Here is a 12,861-nt window from a genome sequence, read left to right on the forward strand (position 1 = left end):
AACTGAACATTAAACTGTTGATCTGCACCCAGAGAACACCTTAAATGTTTTTATATGAGTGAAACAATGAGAAGAACCATCACACTGTGAACTTTCTTTATATTTTATAATTAAAAAACAATATTAAAGAAAATGATTCATAATTACAACAAAATCAGCTTCAACTAAACTATTAGTTATTGATCAGTTTATAATGATTTTAATTAAATGTATAAAATCAACATTCAGTTTATGATATAAAACAGAAAGTTCTGATTTATGATGAAGCAGAAACTTTAGAGAAAGAGAGGAAGGAGAGAGAGAGAGGAAGAAGAGTAGAGAGAGAGAGGAAGGAGAGAGAGAGAAAAAGAGGAGAGAGAGGAAGGAGAGGAGAGAGAGGAAGAAGAGGAGAGAGAAGCATATTGAAGGTCCGGGACTGGAATCTCATCCGGACGTCTACAGGCCCAGATTACCTGTGAGACGAGAAAGCACAGACAACTCCGGGGAAGAAGTTTAGCTTATTGATGCATTAATAGTACATGAATGTTAATGGATATACAGACCCTTTCCGAAAAATTAGAATATCATGGTATATATGGCACTTTCAAAATGATATGTCAATCTTCAATACTTGGTTGGGAATCCCTTTGCCTTAATCACTGCCTCGATGCGATGTGGCATTGAGGCAATCAGCCTGTGGCATTGCCTGGGAGTTATGGAAGCCCAGATTTCCTTGATGCTTGCTGTCAGCTCTTCTTTGTTGTTGGGTCTGGTACCCCTCATTTTCCTCTTGAGAATACCCCATAGATTCTCAATGGGGTTTAGGTCCGGTGAGTTGGCTGGCCAGCCAAGCACTGTGATGGCATGGGCATCAAACCAGGTTTTGGTGCTTCTGGCGGTATGGGCAGGGGCCAGGTCCTGCTGGAAGTTGAAATCTGCATCTCCATACAGATCCTCAGCAGAAGGAATCATGAAGTCCTCTAAAACATTCTGGTAGACTGTTGCGGTGACCTTGGATCTAAGAAAGCAGAGTTTACCAACACCTGCACCGGACATTGCACCCCAAACATGACTGACTGGATATTTCACACTGGACCTCAAGCAGCTTGGGTTCTGTTCCTCACCCGTCTTCCTCCAAACCCTTGGACCTTGATTCCCGAATGAAAGGCACACTTTACTTTCATCGGAAAAGAGGACCTTGGACCACTGGCCAACAGTCCAGTCCTTCTTCTCCTTGGCCCAGTTGAGACGCTTCCTACGTTGCCTCAGGTTCAGAAGTGGCTTGACCGGAGGAAACCGACAGTCGTAGCCCATCTCCCGGATGCGTCTGAATGTGGTGGTTTTTGAAGCTGTGACTCCCGCCTCATTCCACTCTTTCTGGATCTCTACCAGATTCTTGAATCTTCTCTGTTTGATAATCCGCTGAAGCCCACGGTCATCTCTTGCTGGTGCATCTTCTCCGGCCACATTTTGCCCTTCCACTAGACTTTCCATTGATATGCTTGGACGCAGCACTCTGAGCAGCCAGCCTCCTTAGCTATGGACTTTTGTGGCTTACCCATCCTATGGAGGGTATCAATGATGGTCTTCTGGCCAGTTGTCATGTCTGCAGTCTTCCCCATATTGAACCGAACTGAGACAATTAAACCAAACTGAAGCAATTTAATGACACCTGGGGAAACCTGTGCAGGTGCTTTGAGTTTAGTAGATGATTAGTGTGTGACACTCAGTTTAAAACATTCATGCCCTGCAAAATTTGGGCTGATTTCTTCACAGTATTCAAATTTTTTGAATTCCTGTTTTCGTGGGTTTTATGAGCTGGAAGCCCAAATTGTAAATGTAAATATAAACAAATAAATACTTGAAATCGTTTAAATTGTGGGCCCTGAATCTATAATCTATTATAATCTCAAAAAGTTAAATTTTAACTTTTTGAGTTGAATTATGGAAATTAATCAACTTTTCCATGATATTCTACTTTTTTGGAAAGGGTCTGTAGATGGATGGATAGAGAGAGAGAGGAGGAGAGAGGAGCAGTGCATCATGGGAGTCCCCCGGCAGTCTAAGCATATAGTAGCATAAACTAGGAGCTGGAACCCTAACTATAAGCTTCATCACAAAGGAACGTTTGAAGCCTCTTAAATGTAGAGAGGGTGTCTGCCCCCCCGACCCAATCTGGGAGATGGTTCCACAGGAGAGGAACCTGAGAACTGAAGGTTCTTCGTCCTGTTCTACTTTTAGAGATACTAGGAACCACAAGTAGGCCTGCATGCTGGTTCATATGGTTCTATGAGCTGGGAGCGCAGCGTTCTAGTAGGTTCATAAGGTTCTATGAGCTGGGAGCGCAGTGTTCTAGTAGGTTCATGAGGTTCTATGAGCTGGGAGCGCAGTGTTGTAGTAGGTTCATAAGGTTCTATGAGCTGGGAGCGCAGTGTTCTAGTAGGTTAATAAGGTTCTATGAGCTGGGAGCGCAGCGTTCTAATAGGTTCATGAGGTTCTATGAGCTGGGAGCGCAGTGTTCTAGTAGGTTTATAAGGTTCTATGAGCTGGGAGCGCAGTGTTCTAGGTACATAAGGTTTATGAGCTGGGAGCGCAGTGTTCTAGTAGCTTCATAAGGTTCTATGAGCTGGGAGCGCAGTGTTCTAGTAGGTTCATGAGGTTCTATGAGCTGGGAGCACAGTGTTCTAGTAGGTTCATAAGGTTTATGAACTGGGAGCGCAGTGTTCTAGTAGGTTCATGAGGTTCTATGAGCTGGGAGCGCAGCGTTCTAGTAGGTTCATAAGGTTCTATGAGCTGGGAGCGCAGTGTTCTAGTAGGTTCATGAGGTTCTATGAGCTGGGAGCGCAGTGTTCTAGTAGGTACATATGGTACTATGAGCTGGGAGCGCAGTGTTCTAGTAGGTTCATGAGGTTCTATGAGCTGGGAGCGCAGTGTTCTAGTAGGTTCATAAGGTTCTATGAGCTGGGAGCGCAGTGTTCTAGTAGGTTCATAAGGTTCTATGAGCTGGGAGCTCAGTGTTCTAGTAGGTTCATAAGGTTCTATGAGCTGGGAGCGCAGTGTTTTAGTAGGTTCATAAGGTTCTATGAGCTGGGAGCGCAGTGTTCTAGTAGGTTCATGAGGTTCTATGAGCTGGGAGCGCAGTGTTCTAGTAGGTTCATAAGGTTCTATGAGCTGGGAGCACAGTGTTCTAGTAGGTTCATGAGGTTCTATGAGCTGGGAGCGCAGTGTTCTAGTAGGTACATAAGGTTCTATGAGAATGCAGGAGTGCCTCTGCTGCCCTCTAGTGGATGGAACAAGCAACTGATTTAATTATTTTAGTACCAAAAACTTACATTTTCATTTGCAAATGAATGCTAATAAAAGCTCGATACTTGGCGTCTGTGTATCGGAACAGTGATACTACGATGTATCGAATGTTTATCAGCCGGGTAACAGAACGTAAAGGCTTCATCAGTCTCAGTTCTAATAAGAGTTTTATTAATTTAAGAAGAATCAGATTCTGACCTGAGAGAACTTTTCGTCTTCTTCTTCTTCTTCTTCTTCTTCTTCTTCTTCTTCTTCTTCTTCTTCTTCTTCGTCTTCGTCACATCGTTGTTTTATTTCTGCCAAACTGCCAGAGTTCTTCTTCATTGGTGCTACAAACCGCAGAGCCGGCGCCGCCATCGGCCCGCCATCGTGTATAAAACCATGTCGTGATGTCACTGTGTGTGTGTGTGTGTGTGTGTGTGTGTGTGTGTGTGTGTGTGTGTGTGTGTGTGTGTGTGTGTTTCTCCGTCCTGTGACGAGCTTCAGGCCGGTTTAAAGTGATGCCGAGACGTTTCCTGACTGTTAAAATCATTCATGTTGCATGATGGGAAAGCAAGTTTTTTTAGCACTTGCCCTTCGAGACGAGCTGATTGGCTCCCAGCTGCAGACCAGCTGATTGGCTCCCAGCTGCAGGCGAGTTGATTGGCTCCCAACTGCAGACAAGCTGATTGGCTCCCAGCTGATTGGCCCTTAGCTGATTGGCTCTCAGCTGATTGGCTCTCAGCTGATTGGCTCCCAGCTGATTGGCTCTCAGCTGATTGGCTCCCAGCTGATTGGCTCTCAGCTGATTGGCTCTCAGCTGATTGGCTCCCAGCTGATTGGCTCTCAGCTGATTGGCTCTCAGCTGATTGGTTCCCAGCTGATTGGCTCCCAGCTGATTGGCTCTCAGCTGATTGGTTCACAGCTGATTGGCTCCCAGCTGATTGGCTCCCAGCTGATTGGCTGGTTAATTAAACTGATTATAAAGGAGCACTAACGATGTTTCTGGATGAACGCGTCTGCGTCTCTTTAACGGCTTCAGACTCTCTGAGACAAATGAAAAGTTGCACTGTTAAAAATGAGAAGTCGAGTATTTATGATGTAAATCTGCTTTATTTTCTATCTGAGGATCAGAATAATTACCCGAGTTTAATAAAGAGGAAATATTAAAGTTTTATAACCGCAGAGATTTAAAGCAACATTTCACCTGATGGACAACAGGAAGTAGAACCACGAGTCACATGACCTCAGAGTTTAAATCAGAGCAGGAAGGACTCCGGGCTTTAGACTAAACCCGGTTTATAGTTCTGGACGACGGAGTTCTATTAACCTGGTTCAGTCTTTTGGGACAGTTTGGATCTGGTTGGTCTGGAGGTTCATAACCCAGTGACCTTAAACTGGACTCTGGACTGGTGTTGTTGGTCTGGACTGGTCTTGTTCGTCCTCTGAGGATCATCAAGGTGAAATGTTGCTTCAGCGTCTCGTTCTGAATCTGATTGGACGGATCAGTTCATCAGGACCAACTGGGCTAAACTGGGTTAAACTGGGCCAAACTGGGCTAAATTGGGCTAAACTGGGTTAAACTGGGAAACAGCCAAAGGTCTGAAAGACTTGAGTGAAATCAGTGTTGAGTTGAGTTTGGACCAGTTTGATCCTCTAACTGGGAGGACTGGACTAGATCCAGAACACGTCTAAGAACTGGTTCCTGAAGAGTCTCTGGTGGTGATGTTGTCACTGTGGACTATGGAACAGAAACGGGTCAGATAATCAAAGATTTAGTGATCGGGTTTTTCGGGTTTTCGGGTAGCGGGGTCGACAGGATCAGACTCAACGCCTCTGATGTCACTTCCTGTCCTCGATCCATTGTCACATGACTGTCACATGACTCCGAATCAACCAGTAGAACTTCAAACTGACCTCTCAGCCAATCAGAGGACAGGATGCAGACTTCAAACACTTTAAAGAATAAAAATCACTTCCAACAGTTCAACTGTTTCACGATAAAAGCACTTTTATTTTATTTTATTTTATTTTATTTTATTGTGACAAACAATGTAAAAAAAACCCATTAATGAAGTTTTTAAGGAGTTGATGTGAATCGGAGCCGTTGAGCTGCTGATCCTGGTCCACTGCGTCACTGTGAGGAGGGGGGGGGGGGGAAGGAGGAAGAGGAGGAGGAAAGGGAGGAGGGGGAGGAAGAGGAGGAGGAAGGTTAACTCTAAACTGACTAAATTTTTGAGACTTCCTGTTCCCTCTCAGACTCCTCAGGAACTCTGGGTAATGGAGTCCTCCACAGAGCTGCTGTTTGTTATTGTTTGTTTGGAGCTTCATTCATGCTGCATTTCCTGTTCTGTGCAAAATAAGAGCATCAACAATCACTGTTTTTACTGAATATAAAGAGATCTTGTTATTTTATGGTGTGTTTGCCTCTTTGACTTCCTCTGCTGTACAGCTCGTTGCATGTTTACCTCTCAATGTTTGTCTGGTTTGTTTTGTTCTTGTTGTTTTTTTTTGTATTTTATTAACTTTAAAACATTTTTGGAGCTTTTTTTCCTTCCTTCCTGTAACTGGCTTTGTGTTTATTTGTTTGCACTTTATTCTTTTTATGGTGAAATATTGAAGGTGGGAAGTCGACGTCGCTCCAACTGTGAAAAACTAAAAAGGGAAGTAGTGATAATAATAATAATCAGTGAGAAGAGACGAATGTGAGTTTATATATTTTCCTACTGGAATAAAGACGAGACTCTCCTTTAACTGCTGCGCTCCTTTTTATTTCCTTCTGTTCTTTAACCCTCCTGATGTCCACCCGGGTCAAATTGACCTCATCTCTTTTCACTGTTCCTTCTTTCCTTCCTTCCTTCCTTCTTTCCTTCTCTCCTTACTCCTTTCCTTCCTTCCTTCCTTGCTCCTTTCCTTCCTCCCTTCCTTCTCTCCTTACTTCCTTCCTCTTTTCCTCCCTCCCTCCCTCCTTACTCCTTTCCTTCCTTCCTTCCTCCTTACTCCTTTCCTTCCTTCCTCCTTTCCTCCCTTCCTTCCTTCCTTGCTCCTTTCCTTCCTCCCTCCCTTCTCTCCTTATTTCCTTCCTCTTTCCTCCCTCCCTCCCTCCTTACTCCTTTCTTTTCCTCCCTCCTTACTCCTTTCCTTCCTCCCTTCTCTCCTTACTTCCTTCCTCCTTTCCTCCCTCCCTCCCTCCTTACTCCTTTCCTTTCCTTACTCCTTTCCTTCCTTCCTCCCTTCCTTCCTTCCTTACTCCTTTCCTTCCTTCCTCCTTTCCTTCATTCCTTTCTTCCTTCCTCCCTCCTTACTCCTTTCCTTCCTTCTTCCTTTCCTTCCTTCCTTCTTCCTTTCCTTCCTTCCTTCTTCCTTTCCTTCCTTCCTTCCTTCCTTCCTTCTTTCCGCATCCCTTTTTCCCTTCCTTCCTTGACCTGAGGACAACAGGAGGGTTTAACTTGTTTTTCCTCCTCCTGTGTTTTTTTTTCTTCCCTTTTTCTTTCCTCTCCTCCGTCTGTTGAGTTAAAGAGCAGAAAGGAGGAGGAGGAAGAGCAGAGAGGAGGAGGAGGAGGAGGAGGAATGTTTTGGTCTAAACGGAAGCAGAACCAAAAAGAACAGCTGCTCCGTCAAGCTGACGCGAACGACGCCGGAACCGATGACATCACGCCTTCAAATTAAAAGCTGCTTCAATAAAGAATAAAATAACATGAGATTAACCCTCCTGTTGTCCTCGAGTCAAGGAAGGAAGGGAGGAAGAAGGAAGGAAAGGAGGAGGGAAGGAAAGGATGAAGGAAGACGGTAAGAAAGGAGGGAGGAAGGATGGAAGGGAGGAAAGGAAAGAAGGAAGGGAGGAAGAAGGAAGGAAAGGAAAGGATGAAGGAAGAAGGTAGGAAAGGAGGGAGGAAGGAAGGATGGAAGGGAGTAAGAAGGAAGAAAGGAAAGAAGGAAGGGAGGAGGACGGAGGAAGGAAGGAAGAAAAAGAGAAGGAGTGAGGAAGGAAGGACAGACAGAAGGAAGGAAAGGAGGAAGGAAGAAGGAACAGTCAAAACAGACAAGGTCAATTTGACCCGGGAGGACGACACAAAGGTTAAAGTGTAAAATATTAAAGAGGAAAGAGTGAAGATATAAAGTGAATCTGAGCAGGTAGGTTATTTTACTTTATTGGTCTCCAGCAGGGAGAAAAGTTGCAGCATATAAACAATAAAAACAACATGCAGGACAAATGTACATCAGGTTAAAGAACAGCGGTGGAACAAACACAGACTGACACTGGACGATCCTTCACATATATACTGCCTTAAATATACATCCACCCCTCCAACCCTCCATCACATCACCCTCACCACATCACCATGGCAACCTACCAAAACATTCATTCCGTCATAAATATAGGTTCATTCACATCCAAGCACTCTATCACCAACACTCATTGATCCATTCGGCTCCACCTCCGGCCGAGATACTCCTAAATATACTCCTTAAATATACCTTAAACACTCCTAAATATACTCCTTAAATACTCCTAAATATACTCCTTAAATACTCCTTAAATATACCTGAAATACTGAAAAATAAATACCTGAAATACCCAGCACTCTATCACAATCACTCATTGATCCATTCACTCGCATACATCTACACACTATATGGAGTCACAAATCTCTCTAGGTCGTCCTCAGACGAGCCCTCCATCGTTGCTTCCATACACCCGGCCAGTTCATTGGTACTTTGCGCTCCTGCATCCTTCTTGAGTACATCCACATATGTTAGTGTAGGACGTCCTCGAGACCGATGCCCATGGGTTGGTTCCCATAGTACCAATTTGCTGGCTGGCAGCTCTTGGTGTCTTTGGCAGTGTCCCGCCAGTCTCATTCTCCTGACAGCTACTTTCTCACTAACCCTTGGTATTCCTTCATACAGGATACTGTTGGTAAAATGTGTACTCTTGCTGATGTTAAGTACTGCATGCAGCATTCTGGTGTAGCACCCGTCTAAAGACTTCTGCAAGGTTGGCTTCAGGGACCAGCATTCGAGAACAGACTCTACCGTTGCATAGAAGAAGCTGAGTTTTATTTGACGGGGGAGGTTGGAGTTCCATACACAGGTCATGTTGTTCAGGGCCCTCCATGCGAGTGCATTCCTCACCTTTAGGTCCTGCTCGGTTGAGTTGACCCATGAGTCCAGATACTTGAAGTCCTCGACTTCCTTCAGCACAGTGCCACCAGTTGTTGTCAGCGGTTGATGCTCCGGTGTTGTAGGTGATGACCTCTGTTTTCTTGGCGTTTAGCCAAAGGCCAACCTCAGCGCACTCCAGCTCCACTCTGTTCAGGAGTTCCTGTGCTTGCTCCACGTTGTTGGAGAGCAGGCTGATGTCATCCGCGTAGTCCAACTCTGTCAGGACAACTGCAGGGTGTCGCTTTGACCTCCTTGGGGTTAGGGTGAAGCCGAGAAGCTGATAGAAACAGGAACAAAGGAATGTTTGTATTGATTGTTCCTGCAGAGGAAGTCTGAGTCTCCTCCCAGAATTCAGAAGAGTATATTCCCAGTTCAACACATGAGCACTGTCTGATAAAATGGCATTTACCTGTCTGATAGTCGCCTGCTCAAACAGGTCCTGTGGATTAGGGGGGGGGGGGGGGGGGGGGGGGGGGATCTGCGGCCCATAATCTGGCCCGCAGATCTAGGCTTGAAATCTCAGCTCTGGATTTAACTGTTAAATTACGGTAAAATTATGTAAAAGAAGAAGCTTCATGAGAAGATCTGATACTGTTCAAATAAACTGAATAAAATAAAATGATTAATTTAAAACATCTGTAAACGTCATCAGTTATTTATATATATATATATATATATATATGCTCTTATTGTGTAAATCCGTGCCGGAAGTGTAGTCCTGATGTTTTTCTGCGGTGTTGACGGATGTTGCGTCACAGCTGCTTTAAAGCGATCCGAGCCGAGCCGAGCCTCTAAAGCCCGTACAGATGTACCGATCCTCGGCCTGAACACAGCACCGATCCCCGGACAGATGTACCGATCCCCGGCCTGAACACAGCACCGAGCCCCGGACAGATGTACCGATCCTCGGCCTGAACACAGCACCGAGCCCCGGACAGATGTACCGATCCTCGGCCTGAACACAGCACCGAGCCCCGGACAGATGTACCGATCCTCGGCCTGAACACAGCACCGAGCCCCGGACAGATGTACCGATCCCCGGCCTGAACACAGCACCGAGCCCCGGACAGATGTACCGATCCCCGGCCTGAACACAGCACCGAGCCCCGGACAGATGTACCGATCCTCGGCCTGAACACAGCACCGAGCCCCGGACAGATGTACCGATCCTCGGCCTGAACACAGCACCGAGCCCCGGACAGATGTACCGATCCTCGGCCTGAACACAGCACCGAGCCCCGGACTGAAACCCTGGATCCGAGCCGCAGAGTCCCGGGAAGAGAACCGGACTAACCCCGGACCGTGGAGACGTTTAACCGGGAGTGAAGCCTCCGAGGCCGGGTAGGTGTCCCGCTCCTCCCGGGGGAAGGTGTCTGTTTTTCTCCGGTTGTCTCGGTTCAGCTCTCCGGTCTCCGTGTGAGGAGTCACCGGGCTGCAGGCCTGCTGCTGCCCGCCTCTCCTCCTCCTTCCTCCGGCTGCTTCCTCCAGGAGGGAGCGGCTCCACCTCCGGCCGAGAAACGCCTAAATACTCCTTAAATATACCTTAATAACTCCTTAAATACTCCTTAAATATACTCCTTAAATATACCTTAATAACTCCTTAAATACTCCTTAAATACTCCTTAAATATACATGAAGTACTTCTTAAATAAACCTGAAAGACTTTAAATATACTCCATAAATATACCTTAATAACTCCTTAAATATACCATATATATACCTTTTAATATACCTTAAACACTCTATTTATAATATATATAAATATAAATATACTGCTTAAATATTCCTTTAATACCTTGATATATCTGAATATTTCGGAGTATTAATACTCTAATACTAGTAAATTCTCTGAAATATATTTACCTGAAATACTCAAAAACTTACTCCGATATAACCGAAATGAACCTGAAGTACTCTGTAGTACTGACTGTAGTACTCTGTAGTACTGACTGTAGTACTCTGTAGTACTGACTGTAGTACTGACTGTAGTACTGACTGTAGTACTCTGTAGTACTCTGTAGTACTGACTGTAGTACACTGTAGTACTCTGTAGTACTGACTGTAGTACTGACTGTAGTACTGACTGTAGTACTCTGTAGTACTGACTGTAGTACTGACTGTAGTACTCTGTAGTACTGACTGTAGTACTGACTGTAGTACTCTGTAGTACTGACTGTAGTACTCTGTAGTACTCTGTAGTACTGACTGTAGTACTCTGTAGTACTGACTGTAGTACTGACTGTAGTACTCTGTAGTACTGACTGTAGTACTCTGTAGTACTGACTGTAGTACTCTGTAGTACTCTGTAGTACTGACTGTAGTACTGACTGTAGTACTCTGTAGTACTGACTGTAGTACTGACTGTAGTACTGACTGTAGTACTCTGTAGTACTGACTGTAGTACTGACTGTAGTACTGACTGTAGTACTGACTGTAGTACTGACTGTAGTACTGACTGTAGTACTCTGTAGTACTGACTGTAGTACTGACTGTAGTACTGACTGTAGTACTCTGTAGTACTGACTGTAGTACTCTGTAGTACTCTGTAGTACTGACTGTAGTACTCTGTAGTACTGACTGTAGTACTGACTGTAGTACTCTGTAGTACTGACTGTAGTACTCTGTAGTACTCTGTAGTACTGACTGTAGTACTCTGTAGTACTGACTGTAGTACTCTGTAGTACTGACTGTAGTACTCTGTAGTACTGACTGTAGTACTGACTGTAGTACTCTGTAGTACTGACTGTAGTACTGACTGTAGTACTGACTGTAGTACTCTGTAGTACTGACTGTAGTACTGACTGTAGTACTGACTGTAGTACTCTGTAGTACTGACTGTAGTACTGACTGTAGTACTCTGTAGTACTGACTGTAGTACTGACTGTAGTACTCTGTAGTACTGACTGTAGTACTCTGTAGTACTCTGTAGTACTGACTGTAGTACTCTGTAGTACTGACTGTAGTACTCTGTAGTACTGACTGTAGTACTCTGTAGTACTGACTGTAGTACTGACTGTAGTACTCTGTAGTACTCTGTAGTACTCTGTAGTACTCTTTGAGGCCTTCAGGGAATAATTTGTTTTATTTACTTCAAATGATGGAAACAGTGTGTGTGTGTGTGTGTGTGTGTGTGTGTGTGTGTGTGTGTGTGAGTGTGTGAGTGTGTGTTTGTGTGTTTGTGTGTTTGTTTGAGTGTGTGTGTGTGTGTGTGTGTTTTCACACTTTGAACCGCACACGTCACTCTCTCCATCTGTCCGTACTGACGCTGCGTTCACTGTCACTCTGTAGCGTCTCTACAGAGCTGACAGTGAACGATAACGTCACATTTTAATATTTACTGAAAGTTTCTGTTTCTAAAATAATTCACAGTAAAGATTCAGCAGATTGGAAACTGATTCATAATACAGTGTGTGTGTGTGTGTGTGTGTGTGTGTGAGTGTGTTCTGGGCTCTAGTTCAAATCACAGTCAAAAACAGTCACATGACATCATCACTTACATCACCAGCAGAGCATCACACACACATACACACACACACACACACACTCACACACACATTAACACACACACATTAACACACACACACACACACACACACACACAGCTGATATGAGCTTCTATCAGTTAGTTATTGATCATCGATCAGTGTTATTGATGTGAAACGTTCAGGGACACGTCAGAGCCGCAGGTGAGGGCAGGACAGGTAACCATGACGACCACCCAGCAGGTCAAAGGTCAGCAGTGACGTGGCGCCACAGTGTGACCTTTGCTCACAGTGTGACCACTTAACATGTAAACATCACACGTTCTAACAAACTGGAGCTCAATACTGCAACATGATTGGCTCCAGACTAGCTGTGATGTCATAGATCGTAGTCCCGCCCCTAAAATCTGACACTCTGAAATCCAGCTGAATGAGAAAATAATAATAGTTATAATAATAATAATAGGCAGGGTTTGTGACATCACAGCCACTTTGGAGCCAATCACAGTCCAGTATTCAGCAGACACAGTGTGCATCATTATTATTGATTATTGATTATCAGCTGATATCAGTGTTGATGTTTGTCTTTGAGCTGATTGGACGTTGGATGGATGACATCACTGGCTGGTGGTGATGTCACAGTTCAGATTCAGGTGTGATGAACTCGGTCACAGGTCACATGACTCATGTCCTCCGGGCTGATAGAGACGCGTCGTCATGGAAACACAGAGTCCCTTCATAAAAGCGTTGTCATGGAGACGCAGAGCTGAGTCAGACAAATCAGCTGTTGGTCAAAAACAACAGCCTCTTCCTCTTCTTCCTCTTCTTCCTCTTCTATAACAAGTTAAACATATTAAACCTAAATATAAACATCATGTGACACATGTGAGTTTAATAAAGATTAATAATAATTAATGACTTTATTTCCTGTCTGTAGGTTGTTTCCAAC

This window comes from Scomber scombrus, chromosome 16 (assembly GCF_963691925.1).
Source record: "Scomber scombrus chromosome 16, fScoSco1.1, whole genome shotgun sequence".
NCBI lineage: Eukaryota > Metazoa > Chordata > Actinopteri > Scombriformes > Scombridae > Scomber > Scomber scombrus.